Source organism: Mastigoproctus giganteus, chromosome 1, assembly GCF_048544385.1.
Source record: "Mastigoproctus giganteus isolate SK-2022 chromosome 1, ASM4854438v1, whole genome shotgun sequence".
NCBI classification, from domain to species: Eukaryota; Metazoa; Arthropoda; class Arachnida; order Uropygi; family Thelyphonidae; genus Mastigoproctus; species Mastigoproctus giganteus.
The window spans coordinates 152409172-152430248 of NC_143575.1; the positions used below are offsets into that span (position 1 = coordinate 152409172).

Here is a 21077-nt window from a genome sequence, read left to right on the forward strand (position 1 = left end):
ATATATTAAAACTTTTCGCACTAATCTTAAAGCTTCTGTACTGTGCTTTGTAGTAATAAATTCTTCCCCAGTTTTGATCATCATGTGTTCGCTACCAAAAGTTTAATATGAAATGCAGAAGTGCTTGTGGTTTGATGACCGTTGTCGTTCATTTAGAAAAAGAACCTAAAAACCGCACGAAAAATTGGAAACTATACAGTTTCGCGACGTTTGGAGCCAATTCAATTATCTGCTGCCTTTTTTTTTTTTTTTTTTTAACGTAATGAATCGCTTGCACGTTTATGTGCAGATTAAAATCTTTATTTGGAATTATGGATGTCTACCGGAAATATTCCAAATTTCGGGTTATGGCGTCGGCCTAGGCATTTTATTGGTCTCAACAAAATCATAAGTAAATACTGTAATGTATCAATGCGTACCAAGTTTAGTAGTAAATACAGATAAATTTTAGACAACAATTTATTGTTTCTAAATCACATCGTATAAAATTGCGAGCAAAAAAATCATTAGATAAAAAGTTACAAAGTATAGGTGTCAATCTACAATAAGTAGCCACCCACGAAAAAAATAGAAAAATTTCAGAACTATTACTAGCAGAAAAATCGAAGTGATTTCCTAGTAATCACCCAAAACAGTACTGTTCAAAATTGTTTGGAATTGGAAGGTATTGATTTGATATGGTGTGTTATATGCAATATTAACAGTTAAAGCAGGTGTCATGAGCGTGAAAGGAAATGTTTTCGTATGCCAAAGTATATACTCACAGAGTAATCTTATTACTCTGTGTATACCATACCTTGAATTTGTTGAAAGTGTACTTTCGCCCAAAGCTAGTTAATTAAACTATACGTGTCATATATTATCCATGTTTGATTCCGAGGGGTGAATACAGCATTTGGTAAGTCAGTAATGCAAGATGATTAGCAGTTGTATTACTCGATAATATTGCTTTTATTAAATTCATTATTTTTTACGACATTTCTGCATTCTTGCAACGTCTTATAGGAATGAGTATTCCAGCAGTATGAACAGACGGGGTGTGGTACTGAGCATTCTTCTTTTCCCCAAAGATAAAAACAAACAAACAACAACAAAAAAAAAAAAAACCCTACCGTTTGGAAAAGTTTTATAGGCCTATTTTTTCAGTCAGCCATTTAATTGACTAGTGGTAGTGTACGACCACGTTTCCTAAATGTTATTTTCTAGCTAACAGTTCGATGTCAATCTAGAATTGATGATAGATACTCTGTTGCTAGTTTTCCGAGTTTTAAAACAATATCGGCGCAGCTCTGGCAAGGCAGTCTTTTCGATTAGACACTGTGCTTATGGCCTACGAAAAAAATATAGGGACCCAGGAAATATGTCAAATGGAATTCAACGATTTTATTGCAATAATAGGAAATTCTAAAAGCTCATTGTACAGATAATTACAGATAATTTCCTTCTTCGGCGTATTGTCATCGAAGTTCGTGTTGCGATTAAGTTAAGTTGTGTAAATAAGATTAGTATACTAGTTTTCGAACAAAATTAGATTTAATGCAGAGGCATTTTAGTATATTTGATATATTTAACCCCAGGGGCTCACATCTGGTGAGTATGGGCTTGGCACATCTAGGGTCCTCAGCTGGATATCATCATTTTTCTTGTTATTAGTGATTCCCTTCTACTTCCCTCTCTCTCTCTCTCTCTCAGCGTAATTTAGAATTTTTTTTCATTGGCTGGTTCAGAAAAAACCCTGGGGGTATATAATGTGTGGTAGAATAAATAAAGTGTCTGTGAAAATGGAAATGAAAAGTCCACAAGGTGCCAGAACTAAGAGTAGTTTAAGGGATAAGTAGAAAGTGGAAGTGAAGTAGTGGTTAAACAGGTGAAAGAATTTGAAAAGCCTAGTGCAAAAATGAACTGGGACAGGAAAAAAAAATGAATATACGAGTAAATAAATAAATAACATTTATTCAGATAAGGGAGGGCAATTTTAACAAGAGGTCGAATCAGGGGACGGCAAATATGCATAATCTGAATATAGTAGATGAAAATATGATACATATCCAGGAAATTCATCAGGCGACTACTCCTGACTATGTATCAGGCACTGTGTTTCCAAACTTGTCTGTAGTATTAGAAAAAGGGGGGGGGGACAAACATGCAGCCTTTATCGTAATGCTAGTAGACAAGGTAGTCCCTACGCAGTGTAAAACATGTAAATTAAAATAAATACAAATATATATACAAATTTACAAAAGTGTAATGTGGAATATAATACATATCTATGTGAAGTGCATGAAAAAATATAGACAAGCAAATGGTAAATTCTAGGGAAGGGCAAAGGGAGAAAATATGTTCAAAAGAAGACGAAAATAGCAATAGGATTTAGGATAGATGGAGTGTTTGTATCACCCTTGTATTGCACTAATATTTTTAGAAAACAGGGAAAAAAATAGAAAAAGACAGTATAAAGAAAAAAGTGTAGAAAAAGTCATTAAAAATACTGAACTTACTAGGTGTGTAAGGCCCGACCTTAAAGAAAGGGTTCTGGTATAAAAAAGGTATAAAGAAAGGGTTCTTTATATCAGGAACATCTTTTCTCCCCTTCCCTAGAATTTACCATTCCCTATATCATTTGCTTGTCTATACTTTTTCATGCACTTCACATACATATGTATTATAGTACACTTTTGTAAATTTGTATATATCTGTATTTATTTTAATTTACATGTTTTACACTGCGTAGGGTTGTTGTTGTTATTTGGTTTTTAGAAGCATTAGCAACTAAGACCATATTGCTCTGGGGATATGCGGTGGTCATTCCCTGACTTTTCCGCATCCTCCATATTTGGTGGTCACGGGCTCGAACCCCGGTCTAATCAAGAAGCATGTGCTATGCACTGCCACTCCTGCCCACCTGGCTACGGAGGCATCACACTGTGTAGGGACTACCTTGTCTATTAGTATTACTATAAAAGGCTGCATATTTGCTCCCCCCTTTCTAATACTACAGACAAGTTTGGAAACATAGTTCCTGATACATGGTCAGGAGTAGTCCCCCTGATGAACTTCCTGGCTGTGTATCATATTTTCATCTACTATATTCAGATTATGCATAATTGCCATCCCCTGATTTGACCTCTTGCTAAAATTGGCCCCTTTATCTGAATATGATTTTATTTATTTATTTATTTACTCGTATATTCCTTTTTTTTTTTTTTTTTCCCCTTAGTCCCAGTTTATTTCTACACTAGGTTTTTCAAATTCTTTCGCCTATTTAACCACTACTTCACTTCCGCTTTCTACTATCCCTTAAACTTCTCTTAGTTCTGGCACCTTGTGGACTTTCCATTTTCACAGACACTTTATTTATTCTACAAACGACACATTATTTATATCCTTTTGCTTCCTCTACTGCTGCAGTGCATGTTTTGGAGCATTAGACATATTATAACTTTTGTTATTTTCCTTTTTTCTGCTTATTTTGCTTCAACTGTTATCTTTCTTTCTACCTATCTATCTATCTGTCTGTCTGTCTGTATATATGTATATACAGGATGATTCACTACCAGTGCGACAAACTTGCAGGAGGTGTAGGGAGCACAAAGACGAATCGGAATCAAATAGCATTGCAGGGTCCGAAATGCCTTCGTCATGCGGTAGAGGACGTTGAACGGGAGGTCGCGTGAACAGCGATCCCGCTGGAAGTCAGCATTTGCGAACCGTTTCTGTTGAAGAAACCAAGTAGCAAAAGTCCTCCGGAGTGGATAATCCGCAGGCTCCAATGATTGGACGCGTTGCAGATGGTATGAACTCTTTTGGTTTGTTGACTATCCTCCATACAGTGGATTGGGAAATACCCAATCGTTGGCCAATCGCTCGAGTACTCGTATTTGGATTGCCTTCTGCAAGATGTAGGACATTCTCCTCATTGTCTGGCATCCTCGTCGTTCGCTCTCAATTCATGGTACCTCTCGTGAAACAACCAGTCTCACGTAACCTTCTGTGCACACGTGCGAAAATCGTATGATGAGGAGCATGCCTGTGCGGGAAATGTTCCTGGTACGTACAAGCGCAGAGCAGCGTGCCCTTTTACAGTCCGCAGCTCCATACGTGAGGTGCATGTTGGCCAGTTCAACGTTTGAATACTCGTCTATCCTACTGCTTCGGGAACCAGTTCACAAATGTTGACTTCCAGCGGGATCGCTGTTCACGCGACCTCCCGTTCAACGTCTTCTACCGCATGATGAAGGCATTTCGGACCCTGCAATGCTATGTGATTCCGATTCGTCTTTGTGCCCCCTACACCTCCTGCAAGTTTGTCGCACTGGTAGTGAATCACCCTGTATATATGATCAAATTAATCCAAAAATTAAATAAAGAGATAGAAATTAATAAAATGTGTTAAAAATTTCACTCTACTGGTTTGCCATGCTACTGGCAAATATCCTATTTTAATTTAACCTATATATATAGAATAGAAGTAATAGGTACAGGAGTTGTAATAAGAGGAATATACGAAGGAATATAGACCTGGGTTACTACTATGTAGAGTAGAAGGCACCCAACGACTATAAATAAATAAACAATAGGAGGTTATGCTTTTAATATGGAGAGAGAACAGCCGGTAGGGTAATCAACCAACGGGTTAGCTAAAATGGAAAGGCAGTCATAAAATAACACAATACGAACCTGCATCACAGAAAGTCAAAAATATTATATTATAAGTACTGTACTTAGTGCTGTACTTCAGATGATTTCAATGTCGTTAACGAGGGCCAGCCGTCAAAATCAGTCAAAATGTGGTAAAAATTAAGGCCTCTGTTTCTGACATGAAATATACATAGCACATGGTAAAAAGATACCAGGTTTTTAGTTTATTGTTTATTTGGTTAATTGTAAAAGGTTGTAAAACCATAATTCCATAATTGTAAAACATTGGTTAATTGTAAAAGGTTAATTGTAAAATTAACCTTTTACAGTTGTAAGAGCCAGGTTAATTGTAAAATTATACATTAGCATTACGACTAACCTGGCTTCTGAACATTAACAATAAACTAAAAACCTGGTATCTTTTTTACCACGTGCTATGTATATTTCATGTCAGAAACAGAGGCCTTACTTTTTACTGCATTTTGACTGATTTTGACAGCTGGCCCTCGTTAACGACGTTGAAATCATCTGAAGTATAGTACCAAGTACTTATAATATTTTTGACTTTCTGTGTTGCAGGTTCGAATTGTGTTATTTTATGACTGCCTTTCCATATTAGCTAACCCTTTGGTTGATTACACTACTGGCTGTTCTCTCTCCATACTAAAAGCATAACCTACTATCGTTTATATATATAATCTCTCTCTCTCCTATATATATATATATGTGTGTGTGTGTGTGTGTGTGTGTGTGTGTGTGTTTATTGCCAGTCAGTAAAGTAGGGGTGATATCCTGGTAAAACCAAGTAAGTAAGACTCCAAAAAAGAGATAAAATAAAAATGTGAACAGCTAATCGAAACAGCTAATCGAAATCGAAACGATGATAAGTTTACAAAAGTTAGCTTCTTTTTTTTTTTTTTTTTTCATTATTGTTATTTATTGTAAAAAAACATTGATAGGATTAATTTTTACTGCCCACAAACTCATGAATTTCATCTATCCATCTCCGCCTTTGTCTTCCAGGTTTTCTTCTAGCTCCTCTTGGATACCATTCTGTTATTTTCTTAGTCCATCTGTCATCATGTCTTCGAGCTATGTGTCCTGCCCAAGACCATTTTAGTTCTTTAGTTTTGATAAGAATGTCCTTTACTTGAGTTTGTTGCCTAATCCATGTGTTTCTCTTCTTATCTAACAGTCTGATTCCCAATATGATTCGTTCCATTCTTCGCTGTGTAGTTCTCAGCTTCTCTTCTCTTCCATTCTTTTGGTGAGTGCCCAAGTTTCACTTCCATAAGTCATGGTGGGGAGTATACATTGGTTCATTATTTTACGTTTCAGACAAACTGGGATATTGCTCTTCAGTATGTGACTATATTTCCTGAATGCTATCCATCCAAAATTTATTCTTCTCTTGACTTTCAGCCATTTATCATTATTACAGCTAATAACTTGTTCCAGATAAGTATAAGACTCCACCTTTTCAATTACTGCTCCTTCAATCATTATTTCCCTTTCTGTGGCATACTTGTTCATCATTACTTTTGTTTTAGCTATATTCATCTTTAGTCCAAAATCCTTACTAACTGTGCATAACTGATTAAGATTTTCCTCTAATTCTTTGGGATCGTGGCTTATGACCACAATGTCATCTGCAAATCGTAAATGGCTTAGGTACTCTCCGTTCACATTGACTCCTTTCTGCGACCAGTCTAATCTTCTGAAAGCTTCCTCAAGGGCAGCAGTAAACAGCTTCGGAGATATTGTGTCTCCTTGTTGAACTCCTTTCTCGATTTTAAATTTGCTACTGTCTTTGTCTAGTCTAATAAAGGAGGTAGACTCTCATATATTTTCTTCAAAATCATAATATATGGGGTATCAATGCCTTGTCCTTCCAGTGCCCGAAACATTGCGTTATGCTGTATGGAGTCAAATGCCTTTTCATAATCCACAAATGCCAGGCATAAGGGTGTTTTATATTCATTTGCTTTCTCCATTAGCTGTGATATTACGTGAAGGTGATCCATAGTTGAGAATCCTGTCCTAAAGCCAGCTTGCTCTTTCGGTTGATTCTCATCAAGTATTCTTTCTAATCTGTTAGTAATGACCCTTGTGAACAACTTGTAGATGTGGGATAACAAGCTAATTGGTCTATAATTTCCAATTTCTGATTTATCTCCTTTCTTATGCAGCAAAACTATGATTGCATTATTCCACTGCTTAGGTGTCACACCTTTTCTAATGCACTTTGTGAAGAGCCTTGCCAATTTTTGTGTTATGTCTCTTCCTCCCAATTTTAACAACCTTACAGTAACTTCATCTTCCCCCGGGGCTTTCTGATTCTTCATTTTCTTCAATGCATGTTCTGCCTCATCAGGAAGAATATCGGGTATGTCATATGTGTTGCTACTTTGCAATCTATCTTCCCCACTGCTGGCATCATTCTCTCGGTCCTTGTATAATTCTCTATAGTAGTCTTCTGCTATTTGAATTATGCCTTCTCTGCTGTTTATAAGTACACCATCGCTATTCTTCAGTTTCAGTATCATTTGTCTTTCTGTATTATTGCTCATAGCTGCTGATTTAAATCCTTTGTTTTCCCTTAATGCTTGTTCTACTTTTCTTGTGTTAAATCTTCTTATGTCCTCTCTGAATCTCTTTCTAATGGCTTTCCATAACTCAGTATACTCAATTTTCTCCCTTTCAGTGTTTTTCTTGCTCTTCATTTGTTGTCTTCGGTTCATCATGACAAGTGTTTCTTGACTAATTTTTTCTTCTTTGGATTTCTTTTTCCCTATAGGTTTCTTAGGCTTTATCACTTTCAAAAAGTTGTAATATTCCTTGTCGATATCTTGGTTCTGAGCAGTCTGCAGAAGCTCAGACTTGTTCTTAAGTTCCAGTACATATTGCTTTTTCTCCTCCTCTGTTATCTCAAAGACCTTTGTATTATTTACTCGAGTCAGTTTTTTCCTTTCCTACATCTATATTAAGTGTAAATCTTACCATTCTGTGATCACTTCCAACATTTACCTTATTCAGGACGGTAACATCATTCACAATATATCTTCTGTTAGTGAGGATGAAGTCGATTTCGTTAGCTGTTAATCCATTTGGACTCTTCCATGTCCATTTCTGTTCACCCTTTTCTTAAAAAAGTGTTCATTACTGACAGCCCTTGAGATTCTGCAAATTCCATAAGTCTTTCACCTCTTTTATTTCTGATATTACGTGAAGGTGATCCATAGTTGAGAATCCTGTCCTAAAGCCAGCTTGCTCTTTCGGTTGATTCTCATCAAGTATTCTTTCTAATCTGTTAGTAATGACCCTTGTGAACAACTTGTAGATGTGGGATAACAAGCTAATTGGTCTATAATTTCCAATTTCTGATTTATCTCCTTTCTTATGCAGCAAAACTATGATTGCATTATTCCACTGCTTAGGTGTCACACCTTTTCTAATGCACTTTGTGAAGAGCCTTGCCAATTTTTGTGTTATGTCTCTTCCTCCCAATTTTAACAACCTTACAGTAACTTCATCTTCCCCCGGGGCTTTCTGATTCTTCATTTTCTTCAATGCATGTTCTGCCTCATCAGGAAGAATATCGGGTATGTCGTATGTGTTGCTACTTTGCAATCTATCTTCCCCACTGCTGGCATCATTCTCTCGGTCCTTGTATAATTCTCTATAGTAGTCTTCTGCTATTTGAATTATGCCTTCTCTGCTGTTTATAAGTACACCATCGCTATTCTTCAGTTTCAGTATCATTTGTCTTTCTGTATTATTGCTCATAGCTGCTGATTTAAATCCTTTGTTTTCCCTTAATGCTTGTTCTACTTTTCTTGTGTTAAATCTTCTTATGTCCTCTCTGAATCTCTTTCTAATGGCTTTCCATAACTCAGTATACTCAATTTTCTCCCTTTCAGTGTTTTTCTTGCTCTTCATTTGTTGTCTTCGGTTCATCATGACAAGTGTTTCTTGACTAATTTTTTCTTCTTTGGATTTCTTTTTCCCTATAGGTTTCTTAGGCTTTATCACTTTCAAAAAGTTGTAATATTCCTTGTCGATATCTTGGTTCTGAGCAGTCTGCAGAAGCTCAGACTTGTTCTTAAGTTCCAGTACATATTGCTTTTTCTCCTCCTCTGTTATCTCAAAGACCTTTGTATTATTTACTCGAGTCAGTTTTTTCCTTTCCTACATCTATATTAAGTGTAAATCTTACCATTCTGTGATCACTTCCAACATTTACCTTATTCAGGACGGTAACATCATTCACAATATATCTTCTGTTAGTGAGGATGAAGTCGATTTCGTTAGTTGTTAATCCATTTGGACTCTTCCATGTCCATTTCTGTTCACCCTTTTCTTAAAAAAGTGATCATTACTGACAGCCCTTGAGATTCTGCAAATTCCATAAGTCTTTCACCTCTTTTATTTCTTTCGCCAATTCCAAAATTTCCTATAGTTCCTCTTTCTGCACTGTTTTGCCTTTTTCCAACCTTAGCATTGAAGTCCCCCCATAATAATAGTGTAGTGGGTTTTCTGCTTATCTAGAAGACTCAATTTCGGTGTACATTTCTTCAACCTGTTCATCATCATGGCTCGATGTTGGTGTATAAATCATTATAATCTTTAGCTTGTATCTCTTAGAAATCTGGAGTATTAGTCTTGACACCCTTGGTGATGTACTTTTGAATTCCAAAATGTTGTTTTTAAAATCTTTATGGACCAGAAACCCAACTCCACCTTCACTCCTTTCACCTGTTTCCATTGGTGTACAGCAGATTACCACTTGCTGAACTTATAAGTGATTCATTTCTTCTTCTTGTTTCAGCCAAACTGATGATATTTCAATTCACATTTTCTAATTCCTTTTCCAGCTCTAATATCCTGTCTTCACCGATGAGTGATCTTACGTTATAACAGGCCAAGTTCAGTTTCCGTGCATGGCAGCCTGGTCGTACCCAGAGATTCTTAGCACCCTCTGCTTCCACTCTGATCCTCTCGCTGCCGTAAGAGGGAGAGTGAAAGCTGCTGGGGACTGAGGGCCATTTGCTTTTTTGTGCTGTCATATGCTGGAGGGTTTGGTCTTTTCCTCTTCATGCTGACCAGGCGTCTTGAAGAGAACCACTCTTCACGTTCGTTGCCACCTAAGTGACGTAAAAGGTCTTACCATCGAGGTATGCATGAGTGGATTTTAGGGAGGCAGGCCAACCAGACTTCTCCTAAATCTTCTGTAATAGAGAGATATTGGATCCATCAGTGTTTTAGGCTGAGTGTCTGATAATCATATGCTAAGTAGAGGCATATGATGCAAGAAAGTAAGCTTATGCAGCATCAGCCAAAAAAAAAAAAAAAAAAACCACTTCCACTTCACCCCTCCGTTCGTTCAGAATACCTGTCCAGCTCAGCCTTAAATTTATTTAGGCTATCAACTTTCACGACAAGGGATGGAAGTTTGTTCCACCAACCAACTACCCGCTGGCTAAAGACAAATTTCTGCACGTCTATCCTACATCTGTCTTTCCTCAATTTGAATTTATGCCCTCTCAGGTGATTCTTCTGAGCAAGAGGAAGAATCCCATCAGCATTGAGCATGCTCAAACCATTCAAGGCTTTATACACCTCTAAAAGATCACCTCGCTGGTGCCTGGTCTAAAGACACTGCAATTTGCAAAACTTAAGCCTTTCTTCATAAGAGTACCTCTTTGTTCCATTCACTAATCTTGTTGCCCTTCTCTCTACTCGTTCCAGCAGCTCTATATCCTTCTTGAAATGAGGCCTCCAGACCTGTATACAGTACTCTAGGTGTGACCTGACCATTGCCTTATACAAGGGAATAATCACCTCCCTATCAGGCGCCTCTGTAGCCATGTGGGAAGGAGCAGCAGTGCGTAGCACACGCTTCTTGATTAGACCGGGTTCGAGCCCGTCACCACCAAATACAGAGGATGCGGAAAGGTCAGGGAATGACCACCGCATATCCCGGAGAAATATGGCCTTAGTTGCTAATGCTCCTAAAAACCAAATAACAAACAAACCTCCCTATCCCTGCTAGAAAAATTCCTGTATATCATTGACAAGACACCATGAGCTACTCTTTTAGCCCATCTGCACTGCTCAGAGAACTTCATATCTGCCTGCACAATTAACCCCAGGTCCTTTTCTTTCTCTACCACTGTCAGTGTAGTACCACAGAGTTGATACGTTGCTCTGGGGTTGCTGTTTCCCATATGTAGTACTTTACATTTGTCAATGTTAAACTTCATTTGCCACCTCTCAGCCCATCTGCTCAACCTTTCCAGATCCTGTTGCAGCAGCATAGTGTCAGTAGTGTGCTTGACAACTCTGCCAATCTTTGTATCGTCTGCAAACTTGGACATTAAGCTTGATATACCATCATCAATATCATTTATAAATACAGAAAACAATAATGGACCCAACACTGAGCCCTGAGGGACTCCACTAATAACATTAGTCCACGATGAGCAGTGTCCATTGATTGCCACTCTCTGTCTTTTCCCCCTTAACCACCCCTTTATTCATAGCAGCAATTTGCTTCCAATGCCACACTGCTCCAATTTGTGCATCAGTCTTCCATGTGCAACAGTATCAAAAGCCTTTCTAAGATCCAAGTATATAATATCAAAGTTATTCCCTGCATCCAGTTCTTTTGTGACTGCATCATAGTATCCAATCAAATTGGTCAGGCAAGACTTCCCCTTAACAAAACTATGCTGTGTCCAAGCTATAACCAGTCTTGTCTAGATGATCCTGCAGTGCTTCTTTAACCAGTGCCTCCATTAATTTTCCTGGAACAGAAGTTAAACTCACATGTCTATAATTACTTGTGTCAGCCTTTGATCCTCCTTTGTGAATTGGGGTCACATTTGCACGTCTCCAATCTGTGGTTACCTCCCCTGAGTCCAAGGAAGCTCTCATAATTATGGCTAAGGGTTTGCTTACTTCCTTTGCTGCCTCCTTTAATATAACTGGATAGATCCCATCCACCCCAGGTGCCTTTCTTCAACAATTTCTCCTCCACTTTACTCTCAGTTATTACAAGATTCTCTAGCTTACTCCAGAGTTGAATACACCTCTGCATTCCCCTCGCTGAATAACTCCTCATGTGTGAATGTCGATGCAAATATTCATTTAGTTTGTTAGCTACATGAGCAGGATCATGAACAGTTGACCCATCGATATCAAGTGGACCAATCTGATTCATCCCTTTCCTTCTAGAGTTTACATAAGTAAAGAACTCTTTGCTGTTTTTCTTTGCATCCATTGTCAGAAATTTCTCGTAATCTGCCTTTGCCTGCCTAACCTCCTTTGTAACTTGGTTACAGATCAACTTGTATCTATCATAGGCTTTTGTGTCACATGTTAATTTATATGTATCCCATGAATTTTTCTTCTCTGTCATATGTCTCATTAGTTCATCTGACATTCATTTAGGCCTAAACCTTGAACAATATTTCTTAGTTGGTATGTAAAGCCTAGTAGCTTCCAAGATAAGTTCTTTGAATGCTTCCCATTTTGAATTTGCTGTTGGTAGCATCTTCAGTTGGTCCCACCGTATAGAATTTAAATACTGTCTCAGACCATCTTAGTCGCCTTTACGAAAGCAATAACCCTTCCCTTTACCCCTAATGGTAGTTACCTCTTTGAGTAAATCCCACTTCAGCACACTGTGATCCCTGCCACCTAGTGGTTCCTTTATCTGCAGATTCTTAATGCATGAAGAATCACTACTGATAATCAAATCAAGAGTATTACTCCCTCTAGTTGCCTCCTGAACATGCTGATGTAGAAAACAATCATCCAATAAATCCACAAAAGCCTTGCTAGTGTGTGAGTGACCAACCCACAAATTCCAGTCAATATCTGGGAAATTAAAAAAAGCCCCGTTGTAAGACTCTCAGATTTACTGGCCCACTCTATTTCCCTGTACAGTTTCTTATTATATTCATCAGAGTCATTAGGCCTATACACACACCTCTCAATTTTGATCTCACAATACTTATGTCACACCAAACTGACTCGACACTGCACTGTCCAGCGATATTGACTGGCTTCACTTCCTTGGATTTTATGTGTTTCTTAACTAATAGCATAACCAGTCCTCCCTTCCTATCCTGTCTATCCTTTCTGGAGACTTTGTACTCCCCAAATTCGAGTTCTGCATTCCTTATATCTGTGTGACACCACGTCTCTGTTATTCCAACAATATCCGCCTTTGATGCTTTGAGCAATACCTCAAATTCATCAAATTTATTTACCAAACTCCTAGCATTGGTGTACACGCACATATACATGCACCTGTTTCTATTCTTAGCTACCCTACACAACCCATGTGTTTACTTGTACCGCAATGATTGCCAGCAGTCTCTGAAATATCCTGCATCTTATTTTCCAGGCTGTGGCTCATTCCAATAGAAGCAGTGCAAGAATCACTTTCACCTCTGCCAGTGGCTACTTTTAATCTATTTGTCCTTGTATCCCCGACCCACCTAACACTGCCTCGATAGCATCAGCAAACATTCTTGCACCCTTTCTATTTAAGTGTATCCCATCCCTGTAGAAGCAGTCTCTCCTGTTAACAAGTACAGTCCAGTTTGAAAAAATTTCTACCCCTTGAGCCTTGCACAATCTTTCCAGGGCCAAATTGATCGATAAGGCTCTCATCATATACGCCCTCCTATTGTGTCTGGGCAGAATTGCAGACACTTTTAAATTCAACCCTAATTCACAGCTTTTTTTCAACAGTGACCTGTACTTGTTAAGTAATTCTGCCGATCTCCTACTCTTGATATCATTAGTGCCAACGGGTACAACTATATCAACTTTTGTGCCCTTAAAAGATGATATCCTCTCTACAACGTCATCAACTTTTGCCCCTGGCAGACATACCCTGGTCCTGTTCCACCTATCCTTTTTACAAAGCATGTTCCATGTTTCCCTGACAATAGACTCACCAACAACTGCTAGTTCCTGTGGGACCCGCACATTCTGCTTTTGGGGTTGCCGCTGTGTTGCGTGATGAACAAGTGCAAGCTCTGTCCTTGATGTGGGCAGCTGAGAGCTTGATGGGCCCCTCAATTTAGTTTTTTCGAGGGCATCCACCCTGTCCATAACAACGATGAGTTGTTGCCTGATTTCGTTACACTCCTTGCATCGCGCACACACACAAAGACATCCCCCATGGCAATATCATGTCCTGTACCTGATTGCTCCACAAACATCATGGAAGCAGTGCATTTTAAAGGCTGTGATTCAGAGGGCAACTGCCACCCTCAGTTCTTCTCTGAGACACAGCACTCCCATTAGCTTGAGCCTTTTGCTTTGCTGCTCTGGCCTGAGTCATGATTTCGATTTACTTTCAATGAAATTTCAATTTCAGTACAAAATTATAAGCCTAAACTTGTATCCCAACACAGTTATAACGGTATATATATTTTTCGGTATCAAGTATTAATTATATACGAGTTTCCTTTATATAACTTCCGTATCAAGTTATGTTACGTTTGTAATCTAAGTTGTTATATATATTTAGTTAAATTACAATTTAATTGACAACGAAGTTTAACAAGTTTAATAATTTTTACTGATTAATTGACAATATTATACTATACTATACTAACACTATCTAGTTCGGAATATAATGTATCGTATAACAAAGGCGGCAAGTTACGAACGGTAAATCTACGGACACTTAAGTACAGTATTAATTAACTTCCAAATCTCACTGTCTCAATTCAGAATAAACTAACGATCTTGACTAGGTCTATAAGCTACTTATAGAAAATAATTTGATGTAAAAAATGGTCAATAAAGCGGCTAAATATGGCTAAAAAACTTCTTGTTCAGCAGAGTTGCAATTTGTAACACGTGGATTTGATACCCTTACCGATACTTTTATGCAATTACAATGCTGAGTAAAGAATAAATACACCAAATTAATTAGAAAATCACAAAATAATGCTGTACTACTAAATTTAAATCAAAAGTTTCAGAAAAACAATAATTTCAAATCAATAAATAAGAAAAATCCACTTAGCGGCTTTGAACACGTCTGGCTCCCACTAGCCTCATCAGCAGACACATGAAAAACTGCTGTACCAATTGGAGTGGTATGGCATTAAGGGCAAGTTTCTACAATGGATAAAAGGATGGTTGAGTGAGAGAAGACAGAGAGTGGTAATCAATGGACACTGCTCTTCGTGGACTAATGTTATTAGTGGAGTCCCCCAGGTTCAGTGTTGGGTCCATTGTTGTTTTCTGTATTTATTATTGATGAAGGTATATCAGGCCTAATATCCAAATTTGTAGATAATACAAAGGTTGGCAGGGTTGTTAATGATAGTAATAACAGTTTGCTACTGCAACAGGATCTAGAAAAGTTGGGCAGATGGTCTGAGATGTGGCAACCGTAGTTTAAAATTGACAAATGCAAAAATGTATATGGGTAGCAGTAACCCCAGAGAAATGTACCAACTGTGTGGTACTACACTCAGAGTGGTAGAGAATCAAAAAGACGTGGGGGTAATTGTTCAGTCAGATATGAAGTTTTCTGAGTAGTGTAGACAGGCTGCCAGATCAGGTCATGGTGGTCTTGTCAATGATATACAGGAATTTTTCTAGTGTGGAAAAGGTGATTATCCCTTTGTATAAGGCAATGGTCAGGCCACACCTTGAGTTCTAGAATGAATACAGAGAATGGCAATAAGATTAGTGAGGGGAACGAAGGGGTCCTCTTAGCAAGAAAGGCTTAATTTCTGCAAATTGCAGACTTGACACCTGTGAGGTGATCTGATTGAGGTGTATAATGCTTTGAATTGTTTGAGCAGGCTCAATGCTGATGGGATTCTTCCTTTGAAAACGAACCTGAGGGGGGCATACATTCAAATTTAGAAAAGAGAGTTGCATAATAGATGTGCAGAAATTTGCCTTTAGCCAGTGGGTGATTGATTGCTGGAACAAACTTCCATCTGTCGTGTGGAAATTGATAGTTTAAATAATCATGGAAGAACTAGACTAAGTTCTCGAGCAACTGAATGTGTGAAAGGGGAAGTTTTGTTTTTTTTCCCAATTCTGTATAAGCATGCTTTCTTGCATCACATGCCTATGCTAAACCTGGCGAGACAAGCTCTCTTGTGACAGCAAGGCAAAAGTCATATTAATTAAATTTTCTTACTGAATATTTATTGAAGAGATGAAAGGTGTTAAAAAAAATTATCTAGAGTAACCATTAATACAGTATGGTCGCAGGAAAGTGACCCAAACTTAATAGGATATGGACCGGAAGAAACGTTTTCTCATTAAACCTGCTGTTAATGAGAAAATGTTACGGTTGAGTCTTTACTTTGTCTTCATGAAAAGGGCAAAACAAGATGACCTTTAATCTCCAGATGTAGAAGTTTTATAGAATAACAACAGTGTTTCGAGGAAACATTTTTCTAAGAGTCTTTCAAAACAGCCTTAAAAGGAAAATATCATTTTTTGGCAGTTCCACTAAGATTTTTGTCGAAACAAGAGACTGCTTATAGTTTCTCAGTCGTTTTGGTTACAAGTGTATATGTGGGTAGTGGAAGAGATTTATTTTGTGTTTAATTGGGCACTCTTGTGAAAATGTAATAATTTTATATGTTAAAATAAAATCAAAAGTATATAATTCTTGAAGCTTCTTGGAGCTACTAGGCTTTTCATTCCAACTAAAATGCTGTTCAAGGTTCAGGCCTAAATGGATGTCAGATGAATTAATGAGGCTTGTGGCAGAGAAGAAAAATGTATGGGATGCATATAAATTATCAGGTGACACTGAAGCCTATGGCAGATATAAGCTTGTCTCTAATCAGGTCACAAAGAAGTTTAGGCAGGTGAAGGCAAATTATGAGAAATCTTTGGCAAAGGATGCAAAGAAAAAAAGCATAGAGTTCTTTATTTATGTAAACTCTAGAAGGAGAGGGATGAATCAGATTGGACCACTCTATTGATGATCATGCTCAGGTAGCTGATAAAGTGAATGAGTATTTTGCATCTACATTCACACACAAGGAGTTATTCAATGAGGGGAATGCCAGAAATTTATCAAATTCTAAGAGGGAGTTAAGTGATTTTGTAATAATTGAGAGCAAAGTGGAGAAGAAATTGTTGAAGTTAAACATAAGGAAGGCACCTGGGGTGGACCAGATCTATCCAGTTATATTAAAGGAGGCAGCAAAGAAAGTAAGCAAACCCTTAGCCATAATTATGAGAGCTTCCTTGGACTCAGGGGAGGTCCCCATGGACTGGAGGTGAGCAAATGTATCACCAATTCACAAAGGGGTTTCAAAAGGTGACACAAGTAACTAGTCCTGTTAGTTTAACTTGTGTTCCAGGGAAAATAATGGAGTCACTGGTTAAAGAAGCATTGCAGGATCATCTAGACAAGACTGCAGTAATAGTTAAGACACAGCATGGGTTTGTTAAAGAGAGGTCTTGTCTAACCAATTTGATTGTATAGTATGATGTGGCCACAAAGCAACTGAATGTCAAAAATAATTTTGATATCGTATACTTGGATTTCAGGAAAGTTTTTGATACTGTTGCACGTGGAAGACTGCTGTACAATTGGAGAGATATGGCATTAAGGGTAAGTTGCTACATTGGATAAAGGGATGGTTGAGTGGGAGATGACAAAGAGTGGTAATCAATGGACCCTGCTCTTCATGGACAAATGGTATTAGTGGAGTTCCACAAGGTTCGGTGCTGGGCCCATCGTGTTTTGTTTATTCATCAATGATATTGATGAAGGTAAAAAAAAAAAGTAAAGTGCAGCCATTATCAACCCACTGCAGGATGGAAGCCTCCTCAACAATTCATGCTGAGGGAAATGGACCATAATCTGCCACGCTGGTCCAGTGCGGGTTGGCAGATCGACCGTATTCAGCAGTCAGGGGCTTGAACCCCAGTCTACTCAAAGAGCATGTGATTAATGTCCAAGTTTATGGATAGATACATTAGCATTAGTAGAGGCATTTGATGCAAGAAAGCAAGCTTATGCAGCATCAGCCAAAACAAAAAAAAAAATAATAAAAATAAATAAATAAATAAAAAATAACCACTTCCACTTCACCCCTCTGTTCGTTCGAAATACCTGTCCAGCTGAGCCTTAAACTTATTCAGGCTATCAACTTCCACGACAAGGGATGGAAGTCTGTTCCACCAACCAACCACCTGCTGGCTAAAGGCAAATTTCCGCATCTATCCTACATCTGTCTTTCCTCAATTTGAATTTATGCCCCCTCAGGTGATTATTCTGAGCAAGAGGAAGAATCCCATCAGCATTGAGCATGCTCAAACCATTCAAGGCTTTATACACCTCTATCAGATCACCTCGCTGGTCCTAGTCTCCAGACACTGTAATTTGCAAAACTTAAGCCTTTCTTCGTAAGAGCACCCCTTTGTTCCATTCACTAATCTTGTTGCCCTTCTCTGTACTCGTTTCAGCAGCTCTACATCCTTCTTGAAATGAGGCCTCCAGGCCTGTATACAGTACTCTAGGTGTGGCCTGACCATTGCCTTATACAAGGGAATAATCACCTCCTTATCCCTGCTAGAAAAATTCCTATATATCATTGACAATACTCCATGAGCTATTCTTGCAGCCCGTCTGCACTGATCAGAGAACTTCATATCTGCCTGCACAACTACCCCCAGGTCCCTTTCATTCTCTACCACTGTCAGTGTAGTACTACAGAATTGATACATTGCTCTGGGGTTGCTGTTTCCCATATGTAGTACTTTACATTTGTCAATGTTAAACTTCATTTGCCACCTCTCAGCCCATCTGCTCAACCTTTCCAGATCCTGTTGCAGCAGCATAGTGTCAGTAGTGTCCTTGACAACCCTGCCAACCTTTGTATCGTCTGCAAACTTGGACATTAAGCTTGATATACCATCATCAATATCATTTATGAATACAGAAAACAATAATGGACCCAACACTGAGCCCTGAGGGACTCCACTAATAACATTAGTTCACGACGAGCAGTGTCCATTGATTACCACTCTCTATCTTCTCCCCCTCAGCCACCCTTTTATCCACAGCAGCAATTTGCCTCCAATGTTACACTGCTCCAATTTGTGCAGCAGTCTTCCATGTGCAACAGTATCAAAAGCCTTTCTAAGATCCAAGTATATAATATCAAAGTTATTCTCTGCATCCAGTTCTTTTGTGACTGCATCATAGTATCCAATCAAATTGGTCAGGCAAGACTTCCCCTTAACAAAACCGTAGGTTGGCAAAGGATACAAAGGTTGGCAGGATTGTTAATGACAGTAAAGATAGTATGCTACTCCAACTGGATCTAGACAAGTTGGGCAAATGGGCTGAGAAGTGGCAACTGAAGTTTAACATTGACAAATGCAAAGTACTGCCTATTGGTAGCAATGACCCAAGGGAAACGTACCAACTGTGTGATACTACACTCAGGGAAGTGGAAAGTGAAAAAGACCTGGGGGTAATTGTGCAGTGAAATATGAAGTTTGCTGAGCAGTGCAGACTGGTTGCCAGGGCAGGTCATGGATCTTGTCAATGATATATAGAAATTTTACTAGCAGGGACAGGGAGGTGATTATCCCGTTGTACAAGGCAATGGTGAGGCCACACCTAGAGTACAGTGTACAGGTTTGGAGGCCTCATTTTAGGAAGGATGTAGAGTTGCTAGAACAACTACAAAAAATGGCAACAAGATTGGTGAGGGGAATAAAGAGAAGGCTTGAGTTCTGCAAATTGCCTAGAGCAGGTGTCCCAACCTTTTCGTGGTGGTGGACTACTTTTGATATTAATTAAACAGTTGCAGTCACTGAAGAGTAATGTATTTATTAAGGGTTATACATTGAAAGATATAAACTAGAAAATTAAAACATACATTACATACTTTGACACACGTAATGTTATTTTATGATTTTATTTTTTTAAATAATAAAATACATTTAATTAAAACTGATTTTAAACTTGTGATTGCATTTCTTCAGTTATTGAACAAAAATCTGGAGTACAAGTTGATCACCCAGCTCGGAAACAATCAATTAGATGTGCATTTGTAAGTCTAGATCTATTCTTTGACTTTATGAACTTTGTGCTAGAAAATAATTACTCACAGAGGTACGTTGAACAAAAGAAAGAGTTCACCATTAGCTCTACATTTTTTCATATAGGATACTTATTATCGTCCACCTGATTCCAGAAGTTATTATCTTTTTTATATGATTGAAAAACAATGTCACTTTGAAGGTTAACAATTTTTAGTTCAGTTTAATATTGTAATCTCAGAAATATCTAAATTATTGAAAAGATTTAGAACACATTTCACAACTGGTTCAATTTTCTTGAAATCCTGGAAACACCATTTGAATTCTTGCTTTAGCTCTTCAAGATGTTCCACAAAAGGCTGAGTATTAAAACTCTTTTCAGTGGCAGTTTCGATAATAAACTTTTTCAAATAAGGGAAGTGTAACAGTGACATTTTTCTTATGTCAATTCCCCGCAAGTTTCGTTTACCTTTGAATGCACTGATTAAACTAATCATTTCAGCTATATTCTTGTCTCTTCCCTGAAGTTCAAGATTTAATACAATAAGTTTCAGATTCATATCTGTGAGGAATGCTAAATCTAGCAACCAAGTATGGTCATTAAGTGGTTAACATTCCTCATTTCTGGATTCGAGAAATACTCAAACTTCGGGGAGTAACTCGCAAAATCTTTCCAGAATCTTCCCTCTACTTAAACATCATACTTCAGTGTGCAATATCAAGTCTGAATACTCAGATTCAACTTCTTTCAAGAACGATCTAAATAGCCTAAGCTGCAAACTTGAAGAATGAATGGAATTTATAATTTTTGTTACCACGTTCATTGCATTCTTAAAACAAATCACTTTTGCACAGAGTATTTCCTGGTGGATAATACAATGGTATGTAATTAGTGCCGGAAATGAAGTATCTCTCTTACACTGACTAATGAAACCATTTCTGATACTATCATTGGTGCACCATTGGTGATCACCGACACAGGTGGGTATATGGGATGTGTTAGAGTAACTAAGAATAAGAATAGGTGCATGTATACTTGCATGTATACCAATGCTAGAAGTATAGTAAATAAATTTGATGAATTTGAAGTGTTGGTCAAGACATCAAAGGCGGATATTGTTGGGATATCAGAGACGTGGTATCACACAGATATAAGGAATGCTGAACTGGAATTTGGGGAGTACAGTGTGTACAGAAAGGATAGACAGGATAGGAAGGGAGGAGGTGTTATGCTGTTAATAAAGAAAAACATAAAATCAAAAGAAGTGCATCCATTTGATATAGATGAACAGTGCACTGTTGAGTCAGTTTGGTGTGACATAAGCACTGCGAAAGCAAAAATAAGAGTAGGAGTGTGTTATAGGCCT

At 38.1% G+C, this 21077-nt stretch overlaps 1 protein-coding gene across 1 annotated transcript in view; it reads left to right on the forward strand.

Moving 5' to 3' along the window:
• The first annotated feature begins 577 nt into the window (after positions 1-577).
• The window catches only part of LOC150091201 (uncharacterized), a 205526-nt gene continuing 185026 nt past the window's right edge, over positions 578-21077 (forward strand). The window contains exon 1 of the mRNA XM_090382766.1: positions 578-898. The gene's annotated coding sequence lies outside the window, so the exon portion shown is untranslated. The remainder of the gene's footprint in view (positions 899-21077) is intronic.